The sequence below is a fragment of the Ambystoma mexicanum genome, chromosome 6p, assembly GCF_040938575.1.
Source record: "Ambystoma mexicanum isolate Mex_15411 chromosome 6p, UKY_AmexF1_1, whole genome shotgun sequence".
Classification (NCBI taxonomy): domain Eukaryota; kingdom Metazoa; phylum Chordata; class Amphibia; order Caudata; family Ambystomatidae; genus Ambystoma; species Ambystoma mexicanum.
Window position 1 is genome coordinate 1,057,855,120 of NC_090935.1, and position 12,964 is coordinate 1,057,868,083.

The window sequence follows — 12,964 nt, forward strand, 5'->3', positions numbered from 1 at the left end:
AATCTGTGGTAATGGAGGGAAGGCATAAGCTTTCATGTTGTCCCACGGGATCTCGAGGGCGTCCCCCAAGGTAGACACTCCGAGCCCATCCCTGGACGCATAAAGAGGAAGTATCCCGTTTGATGATTTCGCAAGGAACTCCACCTCTGGGGTGCCCCATTGCTGAAAAACATTGCTGAGGACATCGCTGCTCATCTCCCACTCATAACTCACTGCCGATTGGTGGCAGAGGGAGTCTGCTGTAATCATAAATTAAATATTTCTTTATTCTTTGGTTATTAGTTTCATAAGCTTTGAACCCTCTGTGGGTATAATGGTTTAAAGGCTGAGAATGTCACATTGAAGGCCTATGCATTTCGGGTTACAAACCCTTCCTCAGGGCCTGTGAACTTGCCTTGTGGTCAAATCTATATACATGGTCGATATGTTATCAACAGTTGGCAAATAATAAAACAGTTTTCATATTCAAGAAAAAGAACATTCAATAAATGCAGTGAAGGAAATCATCCATGTACATGTATGTAACATTGAGAAAGGTACGTTACCAATTGGGCGACATTGAAGGTAATGTTTGGGTAGTTCATCAACATCAAACGATTCATCAGTTTGTGAAAACACGAACAAAATAGAAAATTGAAACAAACTTAAAAATGTGTCTATATCTAGAAAGACTTGTATGAATGTTTCTACTGATAAATGAAAGTAATGATATGAAAGCAGGTGACTGACCTGCTGCTCGCGTGTTTATGAGAAAATAAATGCTTCTTTGAACGCAGACGATCGTGTCAATTAAGTACGCTCGCAAGTCTGTGAAATAGAAGGTCGGCTGTCAGTAAATGTCGGTGAGTTGAATGGCGGATAGCCTGCGTCGTGTCTGCTTCGTGTCTTACCTAATTAGTATCACGCTGCGCTGAACAGCGGCTGGTTCCTGCAGCCACTCGCGTGGAGAACGGAATGAGCTTAGTCATGAAACTTCGAGCGCCAGCTGAACTCTGCAAACCTTTGTGTGCATAATGAAAAAGACTTAGTCACGGGGGTTGCCATGGAAATCAAGGAAATGCTAAGGTGGTTGAGTCTGCACTGTATTTGTGTGTATAGTAAACAAAGCGGCCATCTTAGGATGGTGTACGTAATGAGTATTGTTAATCTAATGAATCTGAAGGCGAGCGATCGCTGAATAAACAACCTGAAAACGTGAACCTGAATATGTTGAAAGCAAAAATAAAGGCGAAGTATTGAAGAAATTGAAATATGAAAAATCGAAATTAGAAAAAGACACAGAAAATTGGTACTAACGAAATATATGATAACTAAAGAAATGTAAGACAAAAATAAAATGTAAAATTCAATACTTGAAATGTTGGAGAAAGATACATCAGTAAAACAATAAAGGATTAATATCAGTGCTAACTAGTAAAGGCTTAAAAAAACAAATCTTGAATCGACAACTTAGTACTAATAAACATATAACGTAGAAACTAAACACTAATTCTGAGATTCCTTCATAAGAAACAACTTAAAGCGAACTCCTCATTCATCCCTCCTGGTGCCAGAGACCGTAGCTTCTCGATCCATAGTGCTTCTTTCTGTGCTCTCAGTTTTTTTCATATTCATGCTCTGTCCTTTGGTAGGAATCACTTCTAATACTACAAATCTCAATTGTGCTACTGTGTGTCCATTAAGAACAAAGTGTCTTGCCACTGCTGATGTTTGGTTGTTTATACGAATGCAGGATTTATGTTCATTAATGCGTATTCGTATTTTCCGTGCGGTCTCGCCGACATAATATTTGGCACATGGACATTTGATTGCATAGATGACGTTTTCTGACAAACAGGTTGCATGATGTTTAAGTGGAATTTGTTCTCCTGTTCTTGGATGCGATATGTGAGGTGCTTTAATAATGTTATTGCAATTGCCAAAACTCATGCAAGGATATGTTCCAGGATGCTTATCAGCAGTTTTCAATTTGGATTTCTTACTGTGTGTGTCGACCAATAAGTTTCGTAAATTTTTGCTTTTTTGGTATGCAAACACGGGTGGTTGCATAAACAATCACATGTCCTTTGATCGTTCTGTAATATACTCCTTCTTTTGAGTACAATGTCTTTGATTTTTCGGCTCTGAATTGAGCACTTTGTAACAAAGACCAATTCAGGGCTCTTACGTTCAGGTTTTTTAGACAACAATTGTGTACGATCTTGCATATCTGTTTTGGTCCTTGCGGTTAACAAGATCATCATCAGGGTATCCCCTTTGTTTGAGTTTCATGTGCAGTTTGTCCAATTCAAGATTGCATTCTGTTGGATCGCTTACAATTATTTTGATATGCAACATTTGGCCAAATGGTAAGTTGCAAAGGATGTTGGGTGGGTGAAAGCTCATTCTGTGCAAGAGTTTATTTCTGTCAGTAGGTTTTGAATACAATTAGAATTCTGGAGCCATCGATCACAGTTTGGACATCCAAATAATGGATATTTGGGTTGCCTATTTCCATGGTGAATTGTATTCTGTTGTCAATGTTGTTTAGATATAGTAATTAAGTGTTGAGTTCTTCTTTGTTGCCTGACCAAATCCCAAGTACATCGTCGATATACCGGTTCCACTTTTTCAGGTGTCTGCTCCATTGTGGGTGATTAATGATGTGTCTCGTTTCGAAATCGTACATGAACGTGTTTGCATACGACGGTGCCATAGTGGCTCCCATCGCGGTTCCAGTTAATTGTTTGTAATACGTTTCTTTGTATCTCAAACAAGAATTTTCTAAGATGAATCTTAATAAGATCAACAAAAACTCTTTGCTAGCTCCTATTGGTCCTGCATCAAATAGTAGTTTCTCAACTGCTCGTTGTCCTAAGTTGTGTGGAATACTTGTGTAGAGGCTAGCTACACGTCTATGGTAAATAGAACATCTTCTGTTGTGAGCTCAATTCCTTCCAGGATTTGTAAAAAATGAGTAGTGTCTTTGACATACGTAGGTCTGTTGAATAATCGGCTGAAGAAAATAGTCGATATATGTACCTAGAGGTTATAAAATGCTTTCAGTGGCGGCCACTATCGGTCTTCCAGGGGGATTTGTGAGTTGTTTATGAATTTTTGGCAAAATATATAAATGTGGCACCTTGGGATATTTAGTCCACAGATAAGATTTTGTTTTGTTGTTAATCCAGTTGTTCTCTAATGCAGTTTCTAATTTGCCGTTGAGTTCAATTTTGATGTCCTTAGTTGGATCTTGCGGTAATACTTGGTATGTTTCGGCATCTGATAATTGTCTTAAACATTCAAAATCATATTGTATGGTGTCTTGTATGACTATCGCGCCTCCTTTGTCGGCTGGTCTGATTGTTATCAAGTCATCTGTGAAGAGATTTTTAATAATCAACAATTCTCCTCGATTTAAGTTCCTTCTTTTGGGCTGGTGAAATTGTATTTTCTTGATATCATTTAATACCATGTTGTGTAAAATATCAATAGCTGGTACGTGCACTGGTGGGCTAAATGTACCCTTCGGTTTAAATTCAATGTATTCACTTTCTTCTTGGCATTGAGTGTCCGTGGTATTAGCTGTTTCCGCAAAGTATGTTTTCAATTTAAGTTTACGAACCAGTTTGTACAGTTCTATGTTCGAATTGAACATGTTGTTACTATAAGTTGGCACAAACTTCAGACCTTTTTTACGTGTTCTCACTTCTTTAGTTGTTAGATTTCTAGTTGAAAGGTTAACTACTAATTTCGATTCGTTTGCAGTCGTGTTTTCATCCCTTGTCCTCTTTTTCCTTCCTCTCCTTGTCTTTTTCCTCGTCCTCCTAAAAAATCTTTCCTTGATACGGAACCGCCTGTCTTGAGGCGTCCACAAATCGTACACCTCGAGGTGACACAGTGTCACTCCACACCCCAGAAGGGAGGAGTCTGTGGTAACTGTTACTTGTGGGCAAGGCTCCTGGAAGGAGGTCCCCACTGAACGTTCCCCACCATTGAAGATCCGCCGTCATGCAGGAAGGGACTGGAATCATCTTGGAATCCTGTTCCGTAGCCTGGGACCAGCTGCCCCAAAGAGCAAGCTGAGAGCATCTCATCGTCAGGCGCGTAAGAGGTAGTGCTAACATGCAAGCAGCCATGAGGCCCAGCAGTCTCTGGAACCACCAAGCCATCATGTGAGAGGACTGGAGGAAGAGTTGGCATGTGGTCGACAAGTCTGCAATCCTGTCCTCCATTAACACCACTCTGGTACTGACGGTATCCCAACGGAAACCCAGAAAGATCAGGTCTTGAGAGACTGTCATGGACGATTTCCGCCAGTTCACTGACAGACCAAGCTGGAACATCAGCTGAAGGAGTGACTGAAGACTGGTCGTAGCCGACTGTGGGCAAGGACTGTGCAGGAGTCAATCATCCAAGTATGGATATAGATGGATCCCCTATCGCCTGAGGAATGTGCTGAGCTGAGACCAAACGGGAGCACAAGATACTGGAAGTGTTCTGTTCCCATGGAGAACCGCAAATATTTTCGATGTGGGCTCCAAATCAGAATGTGCATGTATGCTTCCAGAAGGTCTTCCATGCAGAGCCAATCGCCCTTCCAGAGAGAGGACTTTATCTGGCAGGGTGCAATTATATTGAATTTCTCTTGGAGGAGAAAGAGATTTAACTTGGGAAGGTTCCACTGCTCTGAGGTCTAGAAGTTTCTGTACATCAGCTCTGAGGGAGGGCGACCCAGTCTGCTGGAAGGGAGGATTGAAGGGTGGGGTATGGGCAAGCGGAAGCTCGCCCTAGCTATTGCCAAAACCCATCGGTCTTCGGAAATGATCTGACACGCCTACAGATGAGATGAAATTCGTCCACCAACTGGAGTCTTGTGTGACCGATGGAAAATACCAGTTAGATGTTGTATTGGCGGGGAGACCACCCATTCCAGGCAAGGAGGCTGTTGGCCGAGAGAAAAACCGGCCACCTTTCCGTTGCGGTTTATGGCGAGGCACACCAGCTGGAGCATCTGTTCGGCGCACACAGTGGTCTTGAAAACCTCGGAACACAGAAAAGGACCTCGTTTGGGACCCCAACCTCTGAGTGTAAGGAGCCTTTGCAGAAGTTTTTGCAAGGACCGTGAATGACTTGGCAGTTTGAGTGCTTGCCTTGGTCTTTGTTAGTTCCTCATCCGTGGAATAGTAGACCGTTCTTTACCCTCGAAGGGGCGATCAAGCACCTTGTCCTCAACTTCCTTCGAGAACTTCGTAGCGTGCAGTCACGCTTGGCAGGAGAAATCTACCCCAACCATAAAGTGTCTACGTGATGGGCCGCAGCCTCACGTAGATCCTGCACCAGAATTCTGGCATCCGACAAGGCGCCTTTGAAGTCCTTGAGCCTATCAGCAGGAATACAGTCCTGGAACTTGGCTAGCTCCTTCCACAGTTTGACATTGGCAGCTGCTAGGATAAGCTCAGTGTTAGCCTGATGCAGTTGAAGAGCCGAATTGGAAAATAAAGTTACTCACCGTAGTGGCCATCTTACTCCCAAGTCCATAGTCCCCTTTCCTCCATACTTTTGGGACATTCCGTGCAGTGGGACGGGACTGGAGCACTTTTGTAAAAAAATAAGCATCAAATTGAAAAATGTGTCCTTCTCTTTGGACATGGGGCACCGCACACGGCCATAACCGAGCCCTCCTTAGCTCTGCCCCACACATCACCCTTCAGTCCTTTTCTATAGCCAGGTCTGAGACCTTGAAGAAATAATAGAGGATACTTATTAGAGGGGACGGCGGGCGGGCATATGGAGGAAAGGGGACTATGGACTAGGAGTAAGACAGTCACTACGGTGAGTAACTTTGTTATACTCCTACGTCCCGTCCCCTTTCCGCCATACTTTTGGGAGATTACCAAGCACTCCTCACAGGAAATACGGGTGGATGGAACCTACTTACTGAAAAAGGTTTTTAAGAACAGCCTGGCTGAATTGAGCATCAGCTCTGGAGCCACGGTCTAAGCAGTAATGCTCACCAAAAGCTGGTGGGAAAGCCCACATAGCCGACCAATAGATGGGAGGCAATGAGGGGAAAGCATAAGCTTTCATGTTGACCCACAAGCTGCAAAGAGGACCACCTCTAGCATGCCCCATTGCTGGAAAAAGTTGGAGATGAAATTGCTGTTCATCTCACACTCGTAACCGATGCAGACTGGCGACTGAATGAATCTGTGGTCACATTGAGGTGACCCGGGATGTGTGGAGCCTGGAGCCAAACAATATACTGGGTGGCCCAGCCCAAATTTGTATGACTAGATCCACAAGGAGAGGAGAATGTGTTGCCCTGCTTGTTTATGTAAAACCTCGCTTTAAGGGAGGTATTCAAAAAGGCGCCATGGCCCGCAGTTTGGGACACCATATCACACACCAGGGGCGAACTGCGTCATAGAAGCAAGCAAAGCAATAGTCTCCCCAGTGGAGTCAGGAGCCTTGCGTGCCATCCTAGCCTTCAAACAAGTAACCTCGGCAGAGCCGGTACTGGCAGATCTAGGGTGTTTACTCAATACGTCAGGGGCTTCCCCAGAATTAGCCTCTAGTGGAGGATCCTCAGCAGAGCCGGTACTGGAAGGTCTGTGGTACGTGACCGCCTTCTTTCGCCCCCTCAACAGAACTGGTATCACCACGGCTGCGCGCGCGTAAAGGCTTAGCGCTATACCTTACAGCCACGGCCCCCGATGAGGGACTCTCAATTCTGTTGGTGACCGATTTAGCCCCAAGCAGGAGAACCTCAGGTTTAACCCTGGTCTTATAGCCACCTCGAGAGGGGCCTCGAGCCAAGACTCGGTACAGCTAGCTCCAGATGGAGAAGCCTTAGGGCGAACCCTGGCATCAAAAGCCACAGCAGAACTGGGGTCAGCTCTAGCCCCAAATGGGGAACCGTGGAAGAAGATCTGGTATTGGGAGACCGTTGCAGGGCCCCTCAGAGGAGTTTCTGGTGCATCTCACTGAGCTCAGACCAAAAGGAGTACCCGAAACTGAAGTGTTTTTCTCTCACAGAGAACCGCAGATATTTCATATGCGGGCTCCAGTCAGAATGTGCATTTACGCATCCTGGAAGACCACCACACTGAGCCAATTGCCCTTCCGAAGAGAGAACTTTATTTGGGAGGGCGTGATCAACTTGAATTTCTCTCTTTGAAAGATCGAAGAAAGTGCACAGGCTAGTTGAGCAATATGGAAGGACAACAGTACTAGCCCCTCCCTTGCTCTATGAGGGGAACAGGTTCCCCCGCTCTGAGGTATAGATGTTTCTGTACCTCTGCTCTGAGGGAGGGCATCCCGATCTGTTGGAAGAGAGGTTTGAAGGGTGAGGTAGGAGGAAAGGGCAAGCGAAAACCTGCCTAAACGATGGACAACCCCCACCAGTCTTTGGTGATGGTGTGCCGCGCCTCCAGATGAGACGAGATTTGTCCCCCCACCGAAGTGTAGTGTGACCGACAACAAATATCATTTGGCGATTTGTCGTCAGGGAGATTACCTGTCCCTGTAAAGGAGGCTGATGGCCGAGAGAAAAACCAATCACCTTGCCGCCGCTTAAGGTGAGGCTACCAACACGAGTTTCAGATCAGCGCACATGGCGTCCCTGAAACCCCCTGATCCCAGAGAAGGATCGAGTCTGGGACCCTGACCTCTGTGTACAAGGGGCCTTAGCTGAAGCTGTAGCCAGTACCGACAAACGGGTCTTTGTTGTCCACATAGTGTGGAAAAACTGCTCAGCCTCAAAAGGAACGCTCCCAGTACCAGTCATGAAAGTTGGTGTAAGGGAGGTATCCAAAATGGCTGCAGTGGACAAGGGGGTTGGTCCCCCATTTAGTCAACACCTGAAGAGAACTGCGTCATAGGAGAAAATGAGGCAACTGTCCGCTCAGGGGAGTCAGGGGGGAGTCTAGGATGTTTTGTGGACATCCTAGGAACTGACCCAGAATTAGCCTCCAATGAAGGAACCTAGGCAGAGCTGGTACTGGAAGGCCTGTTGCTGATCAACCTCTTTGCCCCCTCAACAGACTCGGTACCACCACAACCCGAGCGTGTAACGGTTGAGGAATGTACCCTACTGACAGGACCCTTAGAGGACCGCTCGACTCCTTTGGTACTGTTGTTAGAAGAACCTTGGGTTTTAACCCAGGACATATAGCTCCCTCAAGAGGGGCCTCGAGCCATGGCTCGGTGTGACAAGCACCAGAAACTGAGACCTCAGGGCGTACCCGGGTATCAGTGTGGAAAGCTCCAGAAATGGAGACCTCAGGGCGAACCCCAGTATCCAGAGCCAAAGACGAACTGAGCTGAACCTTAGCACTCAAATGGTGAACCTCGGAACCATGTCTGGTTTTGGCAGGTTCTCTGAGGGACCCTCAGATAACACTTTGGTGCGCTTATTAGGCCCTTGGGGCACCTCAGTGGAATCCCTGGTAAGGGAGCTACACAAGCCCCTCCCGGTCAAGGAATGCTCTCACCGAGTAGGGCTGCTCATCGCCGTCCTGCTCCACTTAAGGCTCATCACAACGAGGCGGGAATAGAAGACTGGACCCCCCACGCCTACCGCCTCAGGTTTTAAAAGGAAAAGCCACATTGGAGCAGCCAGGGCAGGGGTGGGACCTACCCCCCGAACACGAGGAGGATGGTTGCCAGGAGGGTCGACCACCGGCCGGGTCCACATAGATCAGTGGAGAAAAAGCAGGAGGGAGCGAGACAGTATGAGGCGGAGCCCATGCATGCCGGTCAAAGAAGGGCGGAACGGGTTACTATTGCCAAAAGGAATGCTCCCAGCACCAGACGCTGCAAACGTCGGTGTAAGGGAGTTATCCAAAAAGGCCACCGTAGGCCACACAGGTTGGCCTGTCATTTTGTAGACACCTCAAGAGAACTGCGTCACATGCCTAGCTGAGGCAATTGCCTCCTCAGGAGAGTCAGGGGGCTTAAGTAACACTTTAGCCTTACAAGGATCCTCGGCAGAGCCGGTACTGGATGGTCTCAGATGTTTAGTTGCCATCTTTAAACCAGTCTCAAAATTAGCCTCCAACGGAGGAACCTCGGACAAGCCTGTACCAGAGGGAATGCGGTCCGTGACCCCCCTCTTTATCCCCTCGACAGAACCGGTACCACCACGACCCTGAGCGTGGGATGGTTGAGGACAATACCTCACTGACAAGACCCTAGAGAAGGCCTCTCATATCTGTCGATATAGACTTTAGCCTCCACAAGAGGAACCCCAGGTTTCAACCTGGTACGTAAAGATCCCTTAAAAGGGGCCTTGAGTCGGGACTCGGTACAGATATTAGCCTCTACAAGAGGAACCTCAGGTTTTAACCTGGTTACAGCGGGTAAAGCTCCAGAAACGGCGACCTCAGGGTGAACCCTGGTATCCCAGCACCCAGCCGAACTGGGCTTAACATTAGCACCGTGATGGTGAACCTCGGAACAAAGTCCGGTACTTGCAGGTCTGTCAGAACCCTCAGAGGAATCTCTGGTACGCCCGTTAGGCCCTTAGGGCGCCTCAGCGGAAAACCTTGGTGACAACAGCTACAAGAAAGGCCCTTAAAGTACTGCCTTATGGGGTCAGAGTGCATAAGTCTCTAAAACTTCCCGAAAAAGGCATCCTCTGACGAAGAGGCTGCCAGGAAGAGAGACCGTATGCGGTAGTGGCATCAGAGCATGCCAGTCATAAGAAGGGCGGAACGGGTTTGCACGGACCTGTGGAAACGAAAAGAAGGTTCCTAGCACCCGCTGTCGATAGCGTTGGTGTAAGGGGAAGAATCCAAAATGGCCGACGTAGACCACGCGGGAAGACCCGCCATTTTGTTAACATCTGAGGAGAACTGCGTCATATGTGTGGATGAGGCAGGTATCTCCACAGACTGGTCAGGGGACTTGATCGACACTTTAGCCTTGATACAAGGATCCTCGGCCGAGCCGGTACTATGGGGCCTGGGATGTTTACGGGACATCCTGTCGTGACCCTTTGAGTTAGCCTCCAAGAGAGGAACCTCGGCCAAGCTGGTAACAGAGAAGAAACGGTCGGGGACCTCTCCCTGTGCCCCCTCAACAGAACCGGTAACACTGCGAGTGCGGGAAAGCTGAGGAATCCACCTCACAGACAAAACCTTAACAGGTCTTTCAGTTCTGTTGGTACACACCTTAGCCCCTATAATAGGAACCTCTGAACAGAATCCCGTCTTTATAGCTCCCTAGAGAGGGGACTCGAACTGTGGATCGGTACAGAAAACCGCAGCGGAGGCTTCAGGGCGCACCCCGGTGTCTGTGTGGGAAGCTCCAAACAAGGAGACCTCGGAGCGAACTCCAGTACCCAACGCCTCAGCACGAGTAGGCTGGCACCTGATTGGTGAACCTCGGATCGTGATCCGGTATCGGCAGGCTCCTCGCGGGAATGCTCTGAGAAAACCCTGGTACGCCTATTAGGCACCTCAGGAGAAACCCAGTAGCAGAGCTTTTGAAGCCCCTCCCGGACCTGGAGGACTCCGGGAAGGAGTCTCCCCGGCCGGGGTGCCCTGAAAAGTAAGGAACTTACCGGGCATCTCTTCTTTCCATCGAAGAGTTGAAAATGCGATGGAGGAACTCTCTGGAAGATCTCCTCCCACCGACAAAGACAACGTTGACGTGTCCGGACCGAAAGGGAATAGCAGTAGAAACACGAGTCCCACCGGTGATCCGGTCGCAGACTCTCCAACAGAGAGGATGGGGATCCGCCCTAACGAAGCGACGTTTGCAAGAGAAACAAGTGTCAAATCCCAAATGATCTGGCATAGACGGAGGACTAAGCGACCGCAGAACCGGAGCAGGAGAGGACGACACTGGGAAAGAAAAAGGTCTTTCCGGTGATGCAAGTGCATCCAGCCCTGACTGCGCAGAGAAATAGACTGAAGGGCGATGCGCAGGGCGGAGCTAAGGAGGGCTGGGTTACGGCCGCGTGCAGTACCCCGTGTAAAAAGAGAAGAAGGGCACATTTTTCAAATTGATGCTTTTTTTTTTATTTACGAAAGGGCTCCGGTCCAGTCCCACTGGACGTAATGTCCCAAAAGTATGGAGGAAAGGGGACGGGACATAGGAGTATACCTTTTCCCCCCAATGGTGTCAAGAAGCTTGTCCTCCTTTGCAAGGATCTGGGATGCTGCAGTAGAGGATGGCTTGGACTGGAGCATAGCTGCTGCCACCACAGTCGACGACGGGAGCCGGGGGTGAGGGGGGGTTGTTGGACAAAGGTAGGTCCTTAGAAGCATGAAGCTTTTGGCGAGCATCAATCTTCTTGTTCAGATGTTACCCAGAATTAGGTTTTTCCCAGACCTTACAGGCCTCAGCCAAGACGACCTTCCGGAGCAACAGGCCAGTGCACCCCTGTGTCGACAGGGTGAAGGCTTCAGAAAGCCGCTCTTCCTGTGGAGGTGGGGCCTCGGGTACTAGGTTGTCTAGCAGCGCCATCATATCCATCACACAGTCGTGAAAGGCTGTAGTACAGCGGGGTGGTTCATCGCTGTCCTGGTCCACCTGGTCCTCATCCAGGACTGATCCGTTGCACGTGGTGCCTCAGGCCCTAAAGTAGTGTTTGGCAGAGCACCCAAAGTTTTTTCTACCAGGGAAAGCGGAGGCAGAGGAGGCAGTGGGGGAGGAGGGCCCACAGGAAGAGGTGGAGATCAGAATGCATAAGTGTCTTAAATTTGCCAAAAAGCACATCCTCAGACAAAGGTCTATGCGCTGGAGTGGGTAGAGGCCGCTCCGAAGGGGCATACACCCATGACCACAAGGAGGATGGTTACCAGGATGGACCCCCACAATTGGATCCACATAGATCAAAGGTGCGGACGCAGGAGGGAGCGAGACTGTATGCCACAGCAGTTTCCGAGCATGCCAATCCATTGGAGGGCGGAACAGGTTCTTACTCTCCACAAAGTGTTAAAAGGCTGCCCCAAAAGGAGGCCCACAGCACCAGCCCTAGTGAACATTGGTGTAAGAGAGCTAGTCAGAATGGCTGTCGTGGTCCGCGGGGATTGGGCCGCCATTTTGAAAATAAAGACGGAATTTATTTTTCATGCTTTTCAACAAAAGTAACCGTCCCGAAGGACAGAATGTCCCACAAGTATGGAGGAAAGGGACAGGACGTAGGAGTAATTCTGATTAAGTAAAACAAAAACACTGCTCTTTGGTAGATCCTTTCCAAATGAAGCCCCTTAATCCCAATTGGTATTCAACCTCCCGGAAAAGTAGATGAGTTTCTGGCAAATGGAAGCTTGGCATGAGTATTGTTGTAATCCCATGGTACACACAGCTTGCAGAACGTATGTTTTATCCACAAAATGTTTTGCTGCACACAAACAAAACGTATGCAGTATATTATCTATAGCAATTGCCGCACAATTTAGGGTGCACTTAAAACAAAACTGGAAAAAAAAATGTACTCCATCTTGTAAGGTCTGCTCTAGAGGACTGTTCCAGTGATGGCGATCAGAGTGGATTTTTTATGTCTCTCGAATAAGTCCTTAATATTCAAATATTGAATAAAACTTTCCCGAAGCAATTTATATTTCAAATGAGGTTTTTCCCCTCTAGTACGTTTTCTTGATATCAGCTCTGCAATATTCATTTGTTGCTGAACTGGATGATGAAAACAATAATTAAAATCATTCTAATGTGTGGGCAATGAATTGATGCTATAAGATGCTATCTAACGTGCTCACCAATTAGGCTTTGCAAAAACAAGATGCCATTTCCAAACCCAACTGCTACATTGCAGATTCAACCAGCAAAATACATTATTTCCTCAGATGAATGTATGTTGAAATCTTGGAGAAGCGGAAATGTCGCCTTAAAAACATAAAATTGCAATAGCTGAAAACGGCAGGTTTCAGACATCTTGAGTTCAAGGCAGATACAAAACAGGTAACTGGTGGCTTTAGGGAGAGCTCATTCCCTGTGTTATGTCATAAGGAGCAGT